Below are 23,521 nucleotides of genomic sequence, written 5' to 3'. Positions count from 1 at the left end.
CCATACTCTGGCTGGAGGTGTAAATTATATGTTTATTTGAGATTGTTCTTCCTGGGTGCTAATCAAAGTAAGTCCCTCTCTTGGGGCTCTGCTGTTGCATCCTGTAAGGTGTGGTGTGTTCTCTTTCCATATTTGTTTGTCTCAAGATATTTCTTATTTCCCCTTTGATTTCTTCTTTGACCCATTGGTTGTTCAGAAGAGTGTTTAATTTCCACATATTTGTGAATTTTCCATTTTCCTCCTGTTATTGATTTCTAGTTTCATACCACTGTGGTTGGAAAAGATACTTGATATTATTTCAATCTTCTTAAATTTGTTAAAGCTTGTTTTGTGGCCTAACATATGATCCACCCTGGAGAATGTCCTATGAGAGAGTCAGAAGAATATACATTCTGCTGCTGTTGGGAGGAATGTTCTGTATAGGTCTGTTATATCCATTTGCTCCAAAGTATAGGTCAAGTCTGATGCTTCCACGCTCAGTTTTCTGTGTGCGTGATTTCTCCACGATTGAAAGCAGGGCATCTCAATGTCCTCCTTTATTGTATTGTCTATTTCTCCCTTGTGATTTCTTAATATTTGATTCATATATTTAGGTATTCTGACCTTGTTGTATTCCAATTTATAATTATTATATCCTCCTGTTGAACTGATCTCTTTATCATCATCGAATAACTTTCTTCATATCTTATTATGCTTCTAGAAATGTGTAGCTGATTTTCTCTGATACAGGTATGGCTGTGTCTGCTCCATTCTTTTAGCAATTGAATGGATTATCTGTTTCTATCATTCCACCTTCAGCCTATCTGTATCCAAATGGCCTTTTTGTAAGTAGGATGTAGTCTTATACTGACTGGAATTCATTCAGCCACTATTTCTTTTTCTTTTTGGCTTTTCTGAGACAGGGTTTCTTTGTGTAGAACAGGCTGGCTTCAAACTCACACAGAGATCCACCTGCCTCTGCCTCCTGAGTGCTAGAATTAATAGCATGAGCCACCACTGCCAGACACTATTTATCTTTTGATTGGAGACTTTAAAAGTAATTATTGATAGGTAAGGATTTACTATTGCCGTTTTGTTCACTGTTTCATGGACTTTTTTGGTAGTAGCTTGTCTTCATTCTTTTCTCCTTTATCTTTTATATATACACTACAGATTTTTTGCTCTGTGACTATCATGGACATCCATAAGATGTCTATAAGATCTGAGACTATTTTAAGCTGATAGCAACATAATTTTGATTATACACAGAAGTCTAAGCTTTTCCTCCCATACACATTTTAAGTTACTTTGCTAGTTAGTCAGCTACTCTGTGTGTGTATTTGTTTGAGACAGGGTCTTGTTATTTATCCTACGCTTACTTGTAACTCCTAAGGTAGCCCAGACTGACTTTGAATTCACAGTCCTATTGTCTCTGCCTCCTAAGTGCTAGAATTAATAGATGTGTCTATTCTGTTTGGCACATTTAAAAATATTTTTGTCATATACATTTATTTTTATGCTTGGGATACACCGATAAATTATTATAGTAGGAGTTTGTGTGTGTGTGTGTGTGTGTGTGTGTGTGTGTGTATTATGGACTTGCCTTTCTCTGGTGACTCTTATATCTTCACAACACTAATTAGTGTACATGTGTATATGTGTAGAATGTGTATGTGTTTATGGACATGTGCACATATATGTGTGTACACATGCCTGTGGTTTTGTATGTTTGGAGGTCAGAAACTGATATTAGGTGTATTCCTCAATCAGTTCACACCTTATTTTTTTGAGACAGTTTCTCATTGAACCTAGAGACTACTAATTCAGCTGACCGCAAGATCAGCCAGCAAACCATGGGGATCCTCCTGTCTCTGTCTCTGCAGTGCTGGGATTGCAGGTGTGTACCACTATGCGCAGACTTCTGTGATTGCTGCGGATCCGAACTCAGGTTCTCGTGCTGGTGTGGTGCTTTACCAACTGTGCAATGTTCCAATCTAAAAGTTATTTCGAAGACTCACTTTTTGTCTTTTACACTACAGTTGAGAGTGATTTATCTGCTTCCATAGAAGCGTTAGCATCTTCTGAATTTGGCTATGGACTTGCCTTTCTCTGGTGACTCTTATATCTTCACAACACTAATTAGGATGCTTTGTTTCAGCATGGAAAACTACCTTAAGCTTTTCTTGTAAGGCTGTAATGGTCAATGAACTCAGCCTTTTTTTTTTCTCTGAGAAAATCCTTCATTCCTGCAGGAACACTCTGACAGGTGAAATACTCTTGGCAGGTAGGGTGTTTTTGTTTTTGTTTTTGAATAGTACTTTGAGTATATCATCTGTTTGTTTCTCTCTTAGCTTTCGAGGCTTCTGCTGAGAAATCCACTGGTAACTTCATGGTGGCTCCTTTATGTGTGACAAGCCATGTCAAATGTCACATGCTACTTCCAAGTGTCTTATCTTTGGTTTATAGCAGCTTTATGATAAGGTATTTGGGTGAAACCTTTGAATTGAACCCATTTAAAGACATTTGAGCGCCATTCTGTAGTGATGAGCTGTGCGCTGCATTCCCAACGCCCTGCTCTCAGTTGCCTGGCTAGCTTATGCCCCGAAATAACAACATACAAACTGTATTCTTTTAAATACTGCCTGGCCCATTAGTTTCAGCCTCTTACTCACATCTTGACTAACCCATATCTAATTATCTGTGTAACACCACGAGTGGTGTCTTACCGGGAAAGATTCAGCATGTCTGACCTGGTAGCTGGCTTCATGGCAGCTCTCTCAGAGAGGAGAGGCATGGCATCTGTCCCAGAGAGGAGAGGCGGGGCAATTGTCTGAGCCATCTACCTCACTTCCTTTTTCCTGTTCTGTCTACTCCACCTATCTAAATCTGCCCTATCAAAAAGCCAAGGCAGTTTGTTTATTAGCCAATGAGAATCTTCCATCAATGTACTTGGATTTCTAGGTCTCCCTTCAGATATGGGAAGTTAGCAGTCATTGTTTCTTTAAGTAAACATCATGCCCCCTCCTACATCTCTTATCCTTAGATTCTCATCACGTATGTTTAGGTCTCTTGGTGGTATCCCACAAATCATGACTTTTGATTGTGATTTAATTTTAGAGTTTTATTCTACTCACTTATTTTGTATATTTTGTGGGTGCGGGCATCGGCACGCCATGCCCTGGTGGAGGAGGCAGAGGACAGCCTCAGAAGCAGGTACTCAGCTTCATCACCTTGTTTCTGAAGCAAGCTCTCCCTTGTTCAAATCTCAACCACTGTGCTTAGTGTGGGCTTTTCACTATTCTCCTGCCTCTGTCTCCCACACTTTTCAAGAATGCTCAAGCTGAGGTTGCTTTTTTATGTGGGTTCTGGGGAGTTCACTTCAGGTTGTCAGGGTTGTGCAGCCAGCACTTTTACCAGCTGAGACATTTTGCTGTCCACACTGTGATTTAATTCTAGTCTTTAGCCTTGGTAGCTTCAATAGACCTGACTTCCACTTCTCAGGTCCTTTTCTAGCCAATCAAGCCCACTGTTGTCATCCCGAGAATATTGTTTTGATTTCACTCACTGTATTAGCTCCAGGAAAGTTTAATCATTTGATTTCCTCATTTACGGCTTATATTCCATCAAATTATCTTCCTCTGTGCTTCTGTAACCATCTGAGCTTCCTTAAAAGAATTATTTCAGTTTTGTCAGGAAATTCATATGTGTCTATCACTCCAAAGAATCAAGTCTGGGAACATGTACATGCTATGCCGGTAATCCTGATTGGAGCTCACCCCTTAGCCTTCTTTCAAGATATTATGCCTTCTTTTGATCCCACAGAGCTGGCCTGGGTCCCGAGAGCCTCCCATGTTTACTCTTAAGTGACCAAATGAATTTGTCTTGTCCCCATCCTACAAAGTTGTATTGTCTGAATGCACTTGCTTGTGAGCCATCAGCACAATTGCTCTCTTGAGGTCCGGGATGCACAAGGAAGGTAGTGATAATGAGCAGTAAATAATAAGACTGCATCTTAGTCCACATTTCCATTGCTCTAGCAGAATACCCAAGACTGAGAAATTTGTAAGTAAAACCTGTTTAGTCAGCTCATGGTTCGAGAAGTACTTCAGACACAATCAGCATCCCTTCAGCCTCCCAGGAGGGACCCACAGCAGAAGTGAATATGTAGGGGAGAACAAGGGGCTGTCAGGAGGGACCCACAGCAGAAGTGCATATGTAAGGGCGAGTGAGGGGGTGTCGGGGTCATTTTAAAACAAGCTCTCAAAATAACTAGTCCCCTCTGTGATGATGACTCCGTTAATCTCCGCATGATAAATGAAGCCTCCATGATGGAATTGCTTTTTAAAGAACCCACTTCTCAATACCATACCATTGACGATTGCATTTCAATGTAGGCTTTGGTTGGGACAAACCAGATGAAAATCACAGTGAAGGAAATCACAATTTTCCAAGAAAGCATAATGATTCTTTATTTTTCTCTTTTGAGACAGAGTTTCTCTGGGTAGCCCTGCTGTCCTGGAACTCAGTCTATAGACCAGGCTGGCCTCGAACTCACAGATCCACCTGCCTCTGTCTCGCAAGTGCCAAGATAAAAGGTGTGTGCCATCACTGCCTGGCAGCATAACAATTCTTAATGTCTCTATATCAAGCAAGAGTCAAAATATGGAAGATGAAATCTGAAAGAAATCCAGGGGTATATGCCTCTATTCACTATTACTAGTGTGATTTCAATACTCCCTTATCATAAATAGATGCATTCATCAGGCAGCAAATCATTAGAGTACATAAACTTAACAACATTAGCAACGGCTACAATCACATTCCATAGACTGCTTTTAGACTGCTTTAGCAGCAGTGGAATATCTACTCTCTCCAGCTCACATGGGACAGTCACAAATCAGATCACTCTCCAGACTACACTGCAACAGACTTAAAGTGATAGAAATTACACAGTGTCTGTTCTCGGGCCAGAATGGAATTATACTAGAAACCAATAACAGAAGGCAAGGCATCATGGCACATGCCTGGAAACCTAGGTTTTGAGAGGCAAAAGAAAGAGGATCATGAGTTCAACACCAGAATACCTAGAGATTAAGAGGTGTACTTAAATAACACATAAAGCAAAGAGAAAACTCTCATGAGCTTTACAAAACAATGTTTTATTTGAAAATAAATAAAAATGGGAGGAAACTTATCAGAATATGTAAGATATAGCCAAAGCACTGCTCATAAGATATTTCTTAACACTGAATGCATGCAATAGATAGAAAAATCAAAAAATTAAAATCTACATCTTACTCAAAAGAAAAAATAGAAATAAAACCAAAGCAGAAATCAATTAAATTGATTTATGAAATGAGTGAAATGATTATGAAATCAATAGAGCAAATCAACAAAACCAAAAGTTCTTTTTTTAAACAAGATCAGCAAAATTGATAAGCCTCTATCCAGACTCATAAATAAATGAAGACATAAAGCCACTATCAGAACCAAAGTGGAGACATCCACTAAAACATCACAAGGACATGAACATGGTAATAAAGGAATAATATGAACAACCATATGCCCACACATTTAATAGCCAAGATGAACCAATTCCTTAAAAGACACAATGCTGGCAAGAATGAAGATAAACTAAATCTTAAACATTGATGGTATGAAACTATATAATGTTACAGCTACTCTGGAAAATAATATGGTGGTTTCTTTAGAAACTAAACATATACTTACCATGCAACCCATCAATTACACTCCTGGGCATTTATCCCAGAGAAATGAAAAATTACCCAAACAGAAAACCTGTGCATGATTTCTCATTCATAACAGAATTATTTTCAATAGCCCAAGACTGAAAACCAGCAAAATGACCCTAAACAGGAAAGTGATGGAATAAACCAGTACAGTCATCCTATGGAATACTGCTCATCAATAAAAAGAACAAACTCTTGATGCATGCATGAATGCATCTCCAGGGAACTATGCTCAGTAATAATAACCAATTTCAAAGGTCGCATGCTGTATTATCCCATTTATATACATTCTTGAAATGACAAAATTGCAGAGTTGGGAAGTAGATTAGTGGTTGCCAGGGATTATGGATAGTTGGGTGAAGGGGGCTATGACTCTAAGGAGGTACCATAAGAAAGATGTTTCTGGTAGTGAAAAGTTTCATGCCTTGATTGTGGTGGTATTTATGTAAATCTATGTGTCATAAAATGACATCAGACTATGGTTTACAAGCTGTAAAGATGTCACCTTCCTGGATCAATCTGCTTATGGTTTGTAAGGTCTGAGAGTGTAGACAGAGGCTGCTCTTTCATTTCCCGACTTCTCAGACCCAAATAATCACACAGAAACTCTATTAATTGCAACACTGCTTGGCAAATAGCTTATGTATAATTCTAGCTAGCTCTTACATCTTAAATCAACACATTTCTATTATTCTTACCAGGTAAGGTTTCAGCATCTGGCTCTTTCAGAAACTACATGGTGTCTCCCTGATCCCACCTCCTTTCCTCCTCTATCTTTGCTTGGAATTCCCGCCTTACTCTATTCTGCACTGACACAGGCCCAAATCAGCTTCTTTTTAAACCAATAGTAATAAAACATATTCACAGCATAAAGAGAGCAATCCCACATACCTCCCCTTTACTGTCTAAAAAAGTTTTTAAATTTAACATTGTAAACTTATATATAACAAAACAGGTATCAAGCAAGAATTAAAGTTAAAGTATTTATTTATATCTACTTTCTTCTATCATAAATAAGAAAAACTATAATTATAACTATCTATTCTTCAACTCCATCAAAGACCCTAGAAGGATATAATATTACCTAAGTTAACAGGAAGTGCATTGTAAGCAACTTACAAAACCGTAGAATTAACAGAGACATCTCACTGCCTGGACAGTCACCCAAAGTTCTTCTGTGACACTGGGGCATCCATCTTCAGCCTACAGGCCAATAGTATCTGGCAGACTTTTCTACGAAGAAGGAAATTTGAAGATTTGTTTTACCTTGTTATAAAAAGTTCATCAGATGCTTTCTTCTGTATCCTTCAAAATGGCTGGCAGTTCTTTCGTGAAGCAGGAATCACAAAGGACCATCTCACCTTTAAGCAAGTTTCAGCAGTCATTTTTCCATGGGTCTTGCATGTCCAGTTCATATAGCATAACATCAAGCAGTCCATGCAAGAGCAGTTTCTTGCCCAAATATCTAGCAAACTCCATAAGGAGCCTCTTGGATTTGCATCAGCCTCTTGAAGTAGATTGGTGCTGCCAGGAGCAGATGTGTCTCATTGTCATGAAAAGTCCTAAGTTTTTAAAACATTTTAAATACCATTTTCTGTTAGTCTTTGAAAGGTTTTAAGAATACCTATCCATCTGAAATATATCTCTGTACATCTAGGAAATCTAACTAACATGTTAACAAACCTGGCTATTACAGATGACTATCTGTTAACCCGTATTTCTTAATTATACATTACATTTTAAAATGGGTTGCACAAATACAATACCATAATCAAGAGCAGAAATATACATATTACAAAACTGACCTTAAATTTGTATCAATAAACTAAGATCCATTCCAGTGCAAAGTATTCATCTCTATAGTATATCCTCCTGTAAATGTAAACAAACGTTTATAAGCAATCATTTATTTAGGGAATTTGGGGGTTGTTCTCTAGACTACTTCCTGCTGATTGGGGGAGCTGTTAAAAAGGTCTTTCATGGGGTATTCTGCTCAACCAGCAGTCCTGAAGCTGTCATGGATTTTGGAGCATCTGGGCCATTGCTTCAGGGAGTCTTGTTTGATCAAACCATATTAACCAATAAGGAACCCACAGCTTTCTATCCTCTGTGGAAACAAAAGCAGAATCTCTTTTCCAAAGCAACATATGCTTACACCCAAATTTTGAAGACAAGACATCTTTTCCATATATGTGTGTGTGTGTGTGTGTGTGAGAGAGAGTGTGTTTAGTTTAGCAGCCCATACAATTAAATGTCTCTCTGTACTTAGCTCATTCACAGTCAAAAATCCTAAGAAAACATAGTAGTAAACATAATCTAAACTGTCTGTGTATATTACATCTTTACATAGTTTTTTTATGCTCCTTTAATCTATGACTGTCTGTACTCTGTCTCTTTAAAGACTTTATTTTTTAAAACCATTTACTTCTTTTTATAACTATCTATACTCTTTTTTTCTCCCTCTCAAGCCTATGTACATTTATCTAACACTGTTACCCATTCAGAGATCTAGTTTATCTAAATCTGCCTTTATTGTATATCTGTAATCATTTTCGGACCAGGAGAGCCTTTTTCTTTTAAATGCTAATGGGATTGGCTAGAACTAAGACTTCTTTGCCTTTTGGTTCTGCCCAGTCCAACATGGCAGAGGTGTGTTCACCACCAGCTCTCTGTCCCAGCTCCAGGGATGCAGTGGGTCTATGTCATCATTGAGCAAGTAGTAGCAGGCTACTTTCAAACCCCATTTAAGTGCAGGACCTCCTGAAAGGGTCAGAGTTTGTGCTGCCAGCATGAAACAAGAAGCCCTCTCTTAAAGAAGCTGCACAATTTTTGTTCCTACAGCTGAGTTGGGAAGCCTTCTCTTAAAGGAATCATGCCTCTGCTTGCTTTTAGGAAACAGAGCAAATCTGAAAAAAGAATATGTCTACCAAGAAGTCATGCTTAACTCTGTTCTCTTGTGCCTAGAACTCCTTTTCAAGTTCTCTTGGATTTTATGTAGATGTGATCAGCTCACATTGGCCTGCCATTTTGTAGTCGGAGATTGCTCATTCATTTCCAACTTCTCTGACCTGAATAATCACACAGAAACTATATTAATTCTAACACTGTTTGGCCAATAGTTTATGCATATTTCTAGATAATTTTTATATCTTAAATTAACACATTTCTATTATTCTGTGTATCGCCACAAGGCTGTGGCTTACTGGGTAAGGTTCCAGCATCTGGTTCTTTCAGCAGCTACATGGTATCTTCCTGATTCTGCCTTCTTTTCTTCTCTATCTCTGCTTGGAATTCCCACCTTGCTCTATTCTGCCCTGCCATATGCCCAAAGAAGATTCTTTTATTACTCAATGGTAATAAAACACATTCAAAGCATACAGAGGGGAATACCACATCAAGAGAACACTGAATAAAGGATAGGAATTGTAGCTGCATTTCAACTGTATTTTAATAAATAAAGCCTGCCTGAAGATCTGAGAGTAAAACAGTCCCACTGGTCAGCCTTACAGACTAGGTTATGGTAACATACACCTATAATCCCAGTAGCCACAATGATAATGCACGTTTAATCCCAGTAGCCACACTAGTTGCCATAGAAATCTGGTGGTGCATACCTTTAATCCCAGTGGTGCTCACTTTTTAAATCCCAGCCCTGGAGAAGAATATAAAACAGGGGGAGACAGCTCTCACACAGTCTCCTTCTGAGATTCCAGAGGCAGGATGGCCATTTTCAGACTGAGGTCGAGGTAAGAGCCAGTGACTGGCTGTTTTGCTTTTTGGATCTTCAGATTGAACCCCAATTTCTGACGCCGAGTTTTTAATTAATCATGTTTCAAGGAATAACTAGCCTGTGTATTTTTCATTTCCTAGTCAACATTTGTTGAGAAATGGTACTTACCCAAGAAACTTGGTCTTTAAATGTACAAGTTTTAGTGTATTCCCAATGCTGCCCAAAATTGTCACCATCTAATTCTAAGAATATTTTTACTACCTCAGAAGGAAACTTGGTATCACTTTACAGTTACACCCCATTTCTCCTCAAATGGCTGAAAAATCACTAATCTACTTTTCATCTTTCTAGACTTTCCTACTTTGAACATTTCACATAAACGGATTGATACAATCTGTGTTCTTTTGACTGGCTTCTTCCACTCAGCATAACGTTTTCAAGGTCTAGCCAAGTTGTAGCACATATCGGTGCTTCATTGCCATTTATAAAATGTTATTTCATCATGCATACACATTGAGCCTTTATTCATTCATCAGGTGATGGGCACAAAGACGGTTTCCATTGGGGACATTATGAATAATCCTCTTGCAAACATGCATGTACAAGTTTTTTGCATGAACACATTTCCAGTTCCCTTGGGTATACTCACAAGGAATAGAATTGTTTGATTATATGGTAATTTATGTTTAGCATTTTGAGAAATAGCTGGGCCATTTTCCAAAAAGGCTGCACCATGTACACTCCATCAGGAAAGCATGATGGTTCAGTATTCTTTTCACCATGTGTGATTAGCTTACCTTTTGAAGGAAGTGTTATCTTATCATTGTGACTTGGACTTCTCAATTCATGATGCCGAGCACTTTTTATATACTTACTGATCATTCGTGTATTTTCTTCCATTAAATGCCTATTGAATCATTTTTTCATTTAAAAATCAATCCAATAAGTGGTATATGGGCACACGTGCCTATAATTCCAGCCCCTGGGAGGCACAGGCATCTTTATTTGAAAGTTAAATTTATCTTTTCTCTTTTGTTGTTTGATGTCATACCTAAGAAACTATTGTCTAATCTAAGGTCAAAAGCATATGTATATTCTTCTAAGAACATGGATTTCTTAATTTTGTCTTTTAAATCTTGGCTCTTTGATAATTTTGAGTTAATTATTTTTAAGACTGCATCTGTCTGCAGCCTTGAGCTTATGATATGCCTGTGTTTGCTTCAGAGTGTGAGGCAGAGAGCCAGGTTCCTTCCCCCACTCCTATTGACACAGCCATTAGTCAGTTCCATGTGCGTGCGTTTATTCCTAGCTTCAGTCATCTTTGATTCTCCTTCCTACCTCTGCACCAGGACCACACAGACGAGCTACGCGGCTTTGTACAAGGTTTGAAGTCAGAAAGCTTCAAAGAACCAAATTGTTCTACAATTTTCTACTATTTTGAATACCCCTCTACTGTATTTCCATATGAATGTTTAAAATCACCTAGCCACTTTCTAGGGAGAAGAGGCAGTTAGGGTTTTGATAAGGATTGGGTTTAATCTGTGAAGCAGTGTTGTGAGTGTTGCTATCTTAACAACATGTGCTCCTGGCTTTCTAGTTAGGTCTTGTTTAATTTGATTCCATGTTCTGTTATGCTCCACCCTGCGCCCTGCACGTATATCATAACTACCGCATTCTTTATGACACAAGTGTATATAGAATTGTTTCCTTCCCTCATTTGTGCTCCCACCCCCACTAACTGTTGCCGTTGTTGTTTTAGGGAGAGCTCTATGTTTCTCAGGTTGGAATCAAGTCTCCAGGCTCAAGTGACCTTGCTGCCTCAGCCTCCCTTGTAGGCAAGTACACAAACTTGCTGCCATGTGTAGTTATTGGAATTACTTTCTTCGTTCCATTTTGAGCCTCTCACTGCAAAGTACATAAAGATAAAATTTATTCATTTTCTGTTCTTCAATAATATAAAGCTAAATTAGTAATAATGTTAGTTCTTTTCGCGGCTGCCTTGCTTTTCCAGAGTCGGTTTCAGTAGTTAGTGTCTTTATGGAAATCTGTTCAATTTGTCATGTAGGAGCCTTCCTGTGATAGAATTTAATTGTTCCTAATATCACCATGGGTTTGTTTGCCTTTCCGTCAGGCTAGCAGTAATGTATTCTTTGTCCTTCTTAATTTCAGTCATTTGAGGCTTCTTGTTCTTGCTTGTTCAGTCTAAATAAAGATTAGGGCATTTTCTTGACCTTTTCAAAGTACTGAATTCTTAGTTTCTTTAATATCCTTTATGTTTTAGTTCCTTGTTTCTCTTATCTCCACCCAGTGTTTCCAGTTCCATTCCTTCTGCTCTTGTGTGCTTTGCTTATCTCCTTTATCTGGGTTCTTTACGTTGGAAAGGCAGATTATTGATTGGCGCTCTTTCAGTTTTGAGCATTGGCGTTTACAGCTGCAAATGTTGAAGCATTGCTTTTGTTTGAGGATCTGGTGCTTCTTGTTTTCACTTACCACAAACAACTTTCTAATTGCCCTCGTGATTTCCTTGATACTTTGGTTCTCAAGAGTGTGCTGTTAAATTTCCATATACTTGTGACATTATCCAATTTCTGTTATTGATCTCTAATTGCATTCCATTGTGTTTGTAGGACATACTTTCTATTGCTTTAATCTTTTAAAATTATTTGTTAAGATGTGTTTTATGGTCTAAGATATAATTTAAATAGACGATATTTATCTGCACATGAGAAAATGTGTGTTAGTTCTTGTTGGGCAGTGTTCTAGAGATGTCTGTTAGATCTAGTACATGTCAAGGGACGGAATCTCAGTATGTAAGCCAACCTAGCCTCAGAATTGTGATCCCTTTGCTTTGGCTTCCTGAGTGCTTAGATGAGGAGTGTCCATCATTGTACCCAGCTAGTTCAAGTGCAACTATAATGTTGTTGAAGTCTTTTATTTCCATATTAATTAATTTTCATCTGATTCTGTTAGAGAGAGTAAAGTATTCAAGTATTCAATTGTTATTATGCTTTCCCTTTTACCTATCAAGAAATGATTCATGATTTTAAGGGGCTGTGTTGGTAGATGCATCTATGTTTATAACTGCTATGTCTTCTTGATATATTGGCCTTTCTAGCATTCTACAGTTTTTCTCTTCATTATTAGAGGAAGTTTTGCTTTAAAGTCTATTTGTGTTCTACTTGCCAAACCACTTCAGTCCTCTCTTAGGTTCTGTTTGCATGATGTCTTTCTCCATGCTTTCTTTTTCAACTTAGTGCTATTGGAACCTAAGATGTGTCATGCTGGGCAAAGAGTGTATAGGCTGTGCGTGCCTATAATCCCGGCTACTCAGAGGACTGGGGCAGGAAAAGTGCAAGTTTGAGGCCAGCTTCAGTGACTGAGTAAGACCCTGTGTTAAAATGGAATTTTTAAACGACGGTGGGAATATTAATTCAGTGGGAAAGCCCTTACCTAGCATGAACAACATCCCACATCCAATCTCCCACAACTGCGCAAATAAAAGTGCGCTTCGTGCCTGCAGCACACAGCTGGGTGTCAGAGTGTGCAACCTTTCGTATGATTCCTACTATGATAAGACTTCGCTCTGCCACTTGGCTGCCCATACTATTTTATTTCTTTTTCTTCATCACTGCCTCTTCTGTGTTAGACGTGCATTTTCTAAAATACCACTTTAGTCCCTTGTCATTTCTTTTATTATCTTTTTAAAAGTCATTTCCTGGCCGGGCGGTGGTGGCGCACACCTTTAATCCCAGCATTCGGGAGGCAGAGGCAGGCGGATCTCTGAGTTCGAGGCCAGCCTGGTCTACAAGAGCTAGCTCCAGGACAGGCTCTAGAAACTACAGGGAAACCCTGTCTCGAAAAACCAAAAAAAAAAATAAAATAAAATAAAAGTCATTTCCTTATTGGTTGCATAGGGATTCACACAGCTTCAACATTATGCAATATATATCCCCTTTTGCTCCCTGTTTTCTTACGCTGTTGTGGTGGTGCTGGGTGAAGCGCAGGGCCTCGCGCATATTAGGCTGTGTTCCAGCACTGACCTACACCTCCCACTAGCTTTGTACTTGCCTTACCATAAAATACCTTTATGTACTGAAGGATCATAAACACAGGGTTTTAATTTCCACCTTAAGTTGTCTTTTAAATCCGAAGAGAGAAAAACACTCTCTATTTATTAAAAACATTAGTGTTCTTCATCATGGATCCAAGACTGCCTAGTCTCCTTTCATTTACAGGTGTCTTTAACATTTCCTATAAGGCGAGGCAGACAGTCATGGATACTTTCCAGTTTTGTTTAGACTGGGATATTTTGGGTTTTCCTTAATTTTAAGGGATCACTTGGCTGGCTCTAGGATTCTTAGTAGAAAGCCTGAGTTCACACAGCGCTTTGCATATGTGACAGTGCTCCACTCCAGCCTCTATTGTTCCTAATTCGACACCAGCTATCAATCTTATTTAGGATTCTTTTTTAATTAATTAATTTTTCATTTATTTCACATACCAAGCACAGTTTCTCCTCCCTCCTCTCCTCCTGTTCCCTCCTCCTGCTTCCCATCTACATCCCTCCCCTTCTACTCCCCCATTCAGAAGGGAGCAGGTCTCCCATGGGTGTCAACAAAGCATGGCACAAGATGAGACAGGATCAAGCTCTTCCCCCTGCATCAAGGCTGGGCAAGGCAACCCAGCACAGGGAAGAGGTTCCAAAAAGCCAGCTCAAGCACTAGGGACAGGTCCTGATCCCACTGCTAGGAGCCCCACAAACAGACCAAGCTACACAACTGTCACACATGCAGAGGGCCTAGGTTGGCCCCATGCAGGCTCCCATGAGTTTCCACGAGCTCTGGTCCGCTGTCTCTGTGGGTTCCCTTGTGATGATCCTGACCCCCTGGCTCATACAATCCTAGATCCGTTTCTTTAGGAGGATTCCCAGAGCTTGGGTCAGTGCTTGGTTGTGGGTCTCTGCATCTGTTTCCATCAGTTACTGGATGAAGGCTCTATGATGACAATTAGGGTAGTCACCAATCTGATTAATGTAGATGGCCAGTTCAGGCACCCTCTCCACTTTTGCTAGGAGTCATGGTTGGGGTCATCCTTTGTTCAGTATTATTTTAATGTAGTGACTCGCTTCTCTTCTGCTGCCTTCATGAGTCTATCTTCGGGTTTACTTTATAACTGCATCACTATAATGTGTCTAGAAAGGCAGAGCTTTAAGTTTATCTGACTTTGAATTCACTGGGCTTTTTAGATGTGTAGATCAGTGTTTTTAATTAAATCTGTAGTATTTTCAGCCATTATTTCTTCAAATGTCCTTTATGATGCTATCTGTCTCATCTGTCATTCCAGGACTCCCACTATGAGTAAATTGGTGCATTGTTAGTTTCCCATGAGCCTCTGAGGCTATTTACTTTTCTTCATCTGTGTTTGTTTGGATGTAATTGGCTCCCATAAAATCATAGGGAGTGGCACTATTAGGAGGTGTGGTTCTCCTGGGAGTAGGTATGGAGTTGGAGGAAGTGTGTCATTCTGGGGGCAGGTGTTGAGGTCTCCTGTGCACAGGACACCACCCAGTGTCTCAGATGACTTTCTGTTGCCTGCAAAATGTAGCACTCTCAGCTCCAACACCACATCTGCCTGCACACTGCCAAGCTCCCCACCATGATGATAATGAACTGAATCTCTGAAACTGTAAGTGAGCCAGCCCAATTAAACGGTTTTGTTTGTTTTGTTTTTAATAAGAGTTGCTGTGGTCATAGTGTCTCTTCATAGCAATAAAAACCCCAAGACAGAAGTTGGTTTCAGGGACTGGGGCATTGCTGTAATAGGCCTGGCTATGTTTTTGTTTGGAGTAATACAGACTTTGGAACTGTGGATTAGAAAAGCAGCTGAACATTTAACTGTTGCTTAATGGGCCTTACTAGTAGGAGCAAGGAAGATAGCGGTAACTAAGAGTTATTTGAGCTGTGGAGGGCTCACTAAAGAAATTGTGTATGTTGCCTAGAGATCATACTTGTGATATTTTGTTGAAGAGAGTGACTGGCTTTTGCCCTTGTCCAAGGAGTCTGCCTGAGGTTAAAGTGAAAAATTTTGGATTAATTCTGTTGGCAGAGAAAATCTCCAAACAGCCTAGTATAGACTCTGTCATGTGGTTTTCAGTGGTAACTTAATAATGAAAATTTATAATAAAAAGGAGCCAGCTGAGCATGGTAAATCGCAAAATGAAAATTTTGAGGAGAAAAAGAACACCAAGAAGTGGAATCACACTAAATTTTCTGTTCAAAAAGATAAACAGATTTTAAAAATTGAATAAAGAGGGTGGTGATCTCGGGGCAAGGTCCCACCCAGCTAAGTTTCTAACTTGTGCAAAAGAACTAAAGAAAAGCTTAGAGCCAGGTGTGGTGGGCACACAAGCTCTGGGAAGGCAGAGGTTGACAGTTCTCTGAGTTTGAGGTCAGCCTGGTCTACAGAGCAAGTTTCAGAACAGCCATGCTTAGGCAGTGAATGACTGGTGGAGATGTAATTGAACGAGGGGGCCGTGTTCCAGCCCCAGTAAACAGCAGAACTTAGCAGCTCCGGCCGTGTGGTTCTGGCTTTAGAGTTAAAGGCAGAAATAATGGGTTATGGAATTTGCCTCCATGCCCAAAGAAAGCCACCAAGGCCAGGCATGTGTCAGGGGTATCCCTGAATGGAGGCCAAGTAGAGAGGCCATTGTGTGAAGCTGTAAAGTTGAAGCCTGGATTGCCTTGAAGAACCCAAGACGTTAGAGATGCCAGAGTTATGGGATACTGGACAGGAAGAGTTGCTACTAGGGAGTAGAACCAGCCCAAGGGAAAGAAGTGTGTTGTAGTGAAAAAAGCAGACTTTGGAGTCTGTCCATCTGGTTTTTGGTCTTGCTTTGGTCCACTATTTTCTTTCTATGTTCCCTTCCTTGCTAATATATATGCTGTGCCATTATATGTTGGTAGTATGTGATCTGCCTCTTGATTTTGATGTTATAAGTGATTACAGTTAAGAAATTGCAAGAAGCTCAGAAGAGACTTTGAACTTTGGACTTTAAAACATTGTTGAGACTGTGATCGACTATGGGAACTTTTGGAGTTGGACTGAATAAAGTTTGCATTATGGTAATGTTAGAAACTCATGGGACCAGGGAGGGGAATGTAGTAGTTTTAAATTGACCAATTGAAATTGGCCCCCATAATCTCATAGGGAGCCACACTATTAGGAGGTGTGGCTTTGTTGGAGTAGGTACGGCCTTGTTGGAGGAAGTATGTCACTGTGGGATCAGGCTTTGAGGTCTCCTATGCTCAGGATACCACCCAGTGTCTCAGTTGACTTCCTGTTGCCTGCAAGATGTAGCACTCACAGCTCCAGAACCATGTCTGCCTGCATGCTGCCATACTCCCTGTCATGATGATAATGGACGGAACCTCTGAAATTGTAAGCAAGTCACCCTAATTAAACGGTTTCTGTCTAAGAGTTGCTGTGGTCGTGGTGTTTCATCAGAGCATTAGAGCTCTAACGAAGACATCACCCTTTTACTTTTCTGTTCTTCTGGGTAGATAATATTGCTTGACCTATGCTCAGATTTCTTTATTCCAATGCACCATTATTTTCCTGTAATAGTTTCCTGGTGTCTTGAGACAGATTGTCATGTAGCCCAGGCTAACCTTGAACCGACTAGCTAGAACTCCTAATCTTCCTGCCTTCCTGCTTCTATTTTTGAGGGGCTAGGGTTGCAGTCATGTGCCCCTTGCCCAGTCAGTTTGGGGGGTGCTGAGTATCAGCGGAAGGTGTCAGGCATCCCAGGCAAGGATGCTAGCTGCTGGTCTGCACCCTCAGCCGACTGTGGTGCCTTTTCTATTTCACTTTCGTTCTTTGTACTTCCAGCATTTCGATTTGGTTCTTTTATGTAATCTGTCATTTTTATAGTCCCTGTTTAATGAGATGTTGGAATTTTTCCCATAGCTATTTAGTCATTTTTTAAAAAATTTCTTTGATCATATTACAAAAACTATTTATCTGATAAGTCTAATATCTAAGCTTCCTCAGGGACACTGTCTATAGACTTTTTTTCTTGAGTATAGGCTATACTTTGATGTTTCTTTGCACATTCACATTTTTCTGAAAACTAACACATCAAATAATATGATAATTACACTCTATATGGGTCTAATCCTCAAGCTCCTTTTCCATCACATCTATCTGTCTGTCTATTTAACTTAGCTTTATTAAACATCTATTAATGCCAGGCACTATGGTATATGATGGGGATACAGGGATGATAAAGGCAAAGCCCCTTCCCTCAGGAAGCCGAATTCTTAGTGAAGAGGTGCGAATGAGCACATAAGTGGATAAATAATACGCCTGATAGTTAAAGTGCTATAAGGAAAATGAAAGAGTAATTATCAGTGAGCAATGGACTTGACTGGAAGCCCTACTTTAGCTGAAATTATTAGGAAGCCGGCCTTCTTTGAGAAGGTGACATCTGAGCAGGAATTGAATGAAGTGAGGAAAACAGACATATTAATGGCAAAAGAAAAGACATCCCAAGCAATGGGGACAGTAAGCCCAAAGGCACTCAGGCAGTGATAGTGTGCCTTGGATGTTTGAGGAGCAGCAAGAGAAATAGATGGAACAGAGTAGGAGGAGGAGAGGACAGAGGGAGGGAGAGAGGGAGGGAGGGAGGGAGGGAGAGAGAAAGGGAGGGAGGGAGGGAGAGCAGATGAGCAAGCCACAAAGTCAGAAAAGGAAGGGTCATAGAGGTCAAAGAGGTAAGCGTAGTGGTGGAGACAGGTCCCGTGGGCAGTGATTCTCAATTTTGGCTACACCTGGAGTCACCTAGTGTATTAGTTACTTTTCTTATTGCCTTGACCAAGTACCTGACAAGTACCAACTTAGTGGGGACAGGTTTGCTTTGGCACACACTTTGAATAGAATGCAGTTCATCGCGGCACACACGTACGGGGTGAAGCACCTAGCTGCATTCTGTCTGCCTTTAGGAGACATAGAGTGAATTTGGCTTCTTCCCTTTTGCCCTTTTACTCAGTGCAGGAACCCAAACAAGGTGTGTCTTGCCCCCTCAATCAAACTTCTCTTTAGATATCTCACAGACGTGAGAGTGTCACCCACATTCAGGGCGACTCTTTCCTCCTCAGCTAAACCTCCTTGAGAAACTCTCCCAGGCACATCCAAAGGTGCGTCTCCTCAGTGATTCTAAAGCCAGTCTGCTGAGAATGGAGATTAAACAGTTACACCTGGGAAGCTTTGAAAAATTCAGTTGCCCAGGCGGCATGCAAGACCAATAAAACTTAACCCGTGGGCTCGAGAGGCAGATGCCAGCATTTGAAAATGCTTTAGAAGCAGCCATGCTTGGAAACCCATGACACAGTGCATTTCGATCCCTGCCATGTCTTCGGCATTTACTGCGGCCTGTGAGAAGCAAGAGGTGGTTTTGAGGAAAGGAATGACATGAAGCACTATATGTTTAGCGGGCTCCCAGCTGCTCCAGTGTCTGTCAGGAAAGGATAAAGGCAGGGAAACCAGTGAGGGGGTCCAGGTACTCACTCAGCTGAGGGGTGTGGAAACAGAGTGCGCTGCCATCATGGAAATTGAAGATCTGAAGGTCAAGGTGGGGAAGAGCCTGGCCCAAGGAATCCCAGTCAGGCATTGACAGGACAGGGATTACAGCCATATCTGTCACCTTCCACCTTCCTAGGCAACCTTCTCTTCCAAATTTGCCTTCCTAGCCACTCTGAGAAGGTGAGACTAGCAATGTGGTCATTAGCGAAGTTCCTGTGGATGAGACCCAGAGCATGCGCATAGCTGGTTCACAGGCGGCTGAAGCAGCAGCCTGGGCAGGAGTATGGCAAACTGCACATGTGGGATTGCCAGGGTGTCTGCCCTGCCATTCCTATGAACGCATCTCCAAACGGTGAGAAGGCACTGACTCAAGGGTAGTCACACCTCCTCAGCCCAGGGTGAATTCTGTTCGAAGAAAAGCAAGAAAAGTATATGATGTCTCAAGCTTGTTATCTCAGTACTCAGGAGGCTGGGGTAATGGGATTGCCATGGCAATCCTGTGTTACAGCATTTTGGAAATTCTAAGGCAGCTTGGGCTACAGTGTGAAATTTGGTCTCATAGACAAAGAATCAAAAAGAAAAGCAAGAATAGTGGATTCTTCTTATAATCAGCAATAGCTGGTTTTGTGTCATCTTGACCCGAGCTAGAGGCATCAGAGAGAAAGGAGCCTCATTTGAGAAAATGCCTTCTTGAGATCCAGCTGTATTGCATTTTCTCAATTAGTGATCCATGGAGGCAGGTTCAGCCCATGGTGGTGGTGCCATTCTTGGGCTGGTGATTCTGGGTTCTATAAGAAAGCAGGCTGAGCAAGCCAGGGGAAGCAAGCCAATAAGCAGCTCCCCTCCATGGCCTCTGCATCAACTCCTGCTTCCAGGTTCCTACCCTGTTTGAGTTCCTGTCTTGATTTCCTCTCAACATAAGCCAAATAAACCCTTTCCTCCTCAACTTGCCTTTTGGTCACGGTGTTTCGTCATAGCAGTAGAAACCCTAACTAAGACAACTCATGGACAGGGCGAGATGGAGGAGGTGAAGGATGAATGTGTTGCAAAGAGGGTTGCAGGCGGAGAGGAGCCCGTGAGCAGGACACACTCTGGAGATGGGCATAGATAAAGGGAGTCTGCATATTTGCTTTTGATTCTGTTGAATGCTCTGTGTGCAGCACCATTCCAAGGGTTTTACATACACTCACTGAAGACCCACAACAACTTCATGGAGCTGGAAACCCGTCTCTGCTGAGTCCACTATGCACTGGAACTTATTAGCAAGAGATTTATAAGGAGGAAGATGGCACTGAAGCTGGACACGGAGCTGGGAGCTTCCAGTAGATAGCCCTGGATGCCAGATTGAGGAATTCATATCTGATTCGGCAGAAATATGGAGTTGTGAAAGAGAACCAAAGTGTGTGTTTGGAAGGTTCACCTGGATGCCACAAAGGAAGGAACTTGAGGCAGCATCTCAGGGGAGCAGCAGAGGACTCGGCCTGGGCAGGTGTGATGGGGTGGAGGGCATGTACCCGTGGAAGCAAAACATAATAATTAAGAGTGGAATCAATAGGAAGAGGAAGGTGCTCATGAGGGTTGGATTTAGTAGCAGATCAATGTGTCTAAGAGTAGGGAATCTTGGCCCCAAGCATAGGACCAATGGAAATATGCGGTATGAGCTTGAGCGTATCCCTGACCTCTTGTGCCTTGGTCTTCCCATTACCCCATGAGAAGACTGAATATGTCCATCAGTAGTGGCTCAACCGTGGCTGAGTTTCTTTTGCCTGTGACCCTAAATGTCCAGAGAGGCTTTCAGACTGCTGTTCAAGATGGCTCTTTTGACATTAAGAGAAGCTGGCCCTTGGGAGCTGGGTAAGAGCACTCACTGCCCAATTAGCAATCAGTAGAGAACTCAGGACCCTAGATCCTCCAGCTGTTAGCTGGAAGTCATGAGTACAATAGCGACTCCAGAGGGACCTTGGGAAGACTCCCAAAGTGATGTCCATGAACACACTCCATGCTGCTCCGCCCACGTGGTGGCTGCCACCACTGCTGTCTTCCTTTTGGTCATCAGTAGCAGAGATACAGCGTGGGAACCTGGTCTGGAGGTATTCAGATTCAGGAACCGTCATAGCTTACGGCATGATTTCCTAGCTCAAAGCCCCACCTGACAGTTTACACAACTCTTTTCCACCCCAGAAGTCTAGGAGGTAGAAATGATTATCAGCATTTTACAAATGAGGCCCAGCTGGGGTGTTGGGGAGCATCTGCCCACCAGGCCAGCTTTCCCACCAGGCCGTGTGCACTGGCGCAAGCCTTTTGGAGGACCAGCGCTGGAAGAGTTGGTTCACGGGGCAACTGGAGAAACTAAGGCCCCAAGAAGGTAGCTTCTCAGCCACGACCAGACCCAGTGGGCACAGCAGAGCTCAGTCAAGAGCAGGTGCCACCAGGAGCCTAAGCCTGGCTTTCATTTGGCACTGGGCTGGACGCCATGCAGCTTGCCCAGGGCCATGGTTTAGTCCCAAATTGGGGTGTTTGGTTCCTTTCTTTATGTCTCCTCTTGTAACTCCATCTTAACACTCCCCAGATGGCCATTCCTGCCGGCTCCCTGCCCATGCTGCCATTCAGACGGGAAAGCAATCATTTCACAGCCCCATTAATTAAAGACTAATTGCTGATTGGAAACACATTGACTGGGCCCTGAGCCGGTATCATGTTGTGGGCCCTCTGGCCCTGGGGAAGGCCCAGCCCTACCAAGACTCTGGCCCCTCAGAGGCTTGCTTGCTTACTACAACAGCACAAGTGGACCTGGACTTAGGCTAATGAGGTGTCAGCTGACTATTAGAACCACATTTATGGGGGAGGACCAGAGCAGATAGGAGCTGACACATGCAGCAGCCATTGGCTCTGAAGTTGCAGGGTTTCCAATGATGGCTCTCTGGGGGCCACCAGCAGCCTCGCCCCGGCCTTCACAGCCAGTTAGCAATGGACTCGTCTTCCAGCTAGGCCCCTCTCCAAGAAGCTCAGTATCCCCTGAACCAAGATGCTCTGACTCTCCCCCCACCATGCAGCCAAGATGCACCTCCTCCGTGCCAGTCCTGAGAGTGTAGGTCCTCACTTCTGTCCTCATTCCACGCCTGTGACAAAGTGTAGAAGCCTAGCTACATTTATTGAGCACTTACTACAAGCCAGGGACGGCTCTAAGTGCGTTCCATGACTCCTTTCTTTCTCACAGAAGCCTGCAGGGAAGTGGAAGCTCGCAGAATCCGCATTTCACAGAAGGAAACTGAGACTCAGTACATACTTCCCGGCAGTACAGGAGCCAAAGCCAGGATGTGAGACCAGACTCCTTGTCCAGAACCACTGTGATCCAGATGCACCTCAGCCCTGTCTGGGGGACAAGTCCCAGGCATGTCAGAGGGAACATCAAGGATGACACGTGGGTACAGGGTACACAATGGAGCAGAGCCTAGGGAAGCACATTTTGTCACAGGCATGGAATGGGGACAGAAGTGAGGACCTAAGAAGGGGACCTGATACGGAGAAGATAATTCAGCAGGACAAGCTGGTAGAACAAAGTTTTCAGGCGACAGGCACTGTCTTGGTAGCTCCCAGCTACCAAGTGGGTATAGGTTGGGCTCAAGGAAGGCACCATCGGCTTTGACCTCGAGAAGGTTCACTCTGCTGCAGCTGGGAGGCATGTAGAGTGGAAGGGGGCAAAATGCAAATCCTGGTCTAAGAAACTCTTGTGGTCCAGGTGAAAGGTGAGGTACGTAGAGTAGGGGCAAAGTTGTGGGGTTGGAGAGGATTCTGGCATCGCTCTGGTGTGTCCCCTGCAGGCTCGTGCTGGGCCACTTGCTCACCGGCTGGGCGGTTCTGCAGGTTTGAGAAGCTGGGAGACCTTTAGGAGTGGGAGATGAGGAGCAGCCTCTGAAGGCTATAGCCCCTTTTGGTTCTGCTCCCATAGTCTGTTGCCCATGATGCAATCAACTGTCTTACCTCGTCCAACCACCATAATGTTCTGTTCAAGGCCATGGGCTCAAGCAACTATGAACTGAGACCCCTGAAGAAGTAGCCAAAATAGACCTTTCATCATGGCTCTTGTTTCTGACAGGGTCTTTGTTACAGCGATGCAAATGTAACTAAGGGAGAAAGCTATTTTGGGGGTGGACGAGTGGACTTGGGGGCAGAAAAGGTTAGGGCACCCTCACCCAAGTCCCCTGTCACCAAAGGCATGGCAGATGGAGGCAATCTCCTGCTCGAGGCCATCAATGGCTCCCCAGTGCTCTTTCTTCCAGTATGAAGGCAGATGTGACGGGTGGGGTGGCAGGAAATTCTTCTACTTACTCACAAATACTTGTGCATTGAGCAAGTATTCCAACCTCCAAGCCCCAGGAAATCCTCTAATAAATGACTCACTGATCCTTGCTTCACAAAAATCCATGGTAACAATGAACTGAGCTTGTTCTTCGCAGACTGCCAGTCAGAGTGTCCAAGTCAC

This window comes from Arvicola amphibius, chromosome X, assembly GCF_903992535.2.
Source record: "Arvicola amphibius chromosome X, mArvAmp1.2, whole genome shotgun sequence".
Lineage (NCBI taxonomy): Eukaryota > Metazoa > Chordata > Mammalia > Rodentia > Cricetidae > Arvicola > Arvicola amphibius.
This window is presented reverse-complemented; position numbering follows the sequence as displayed.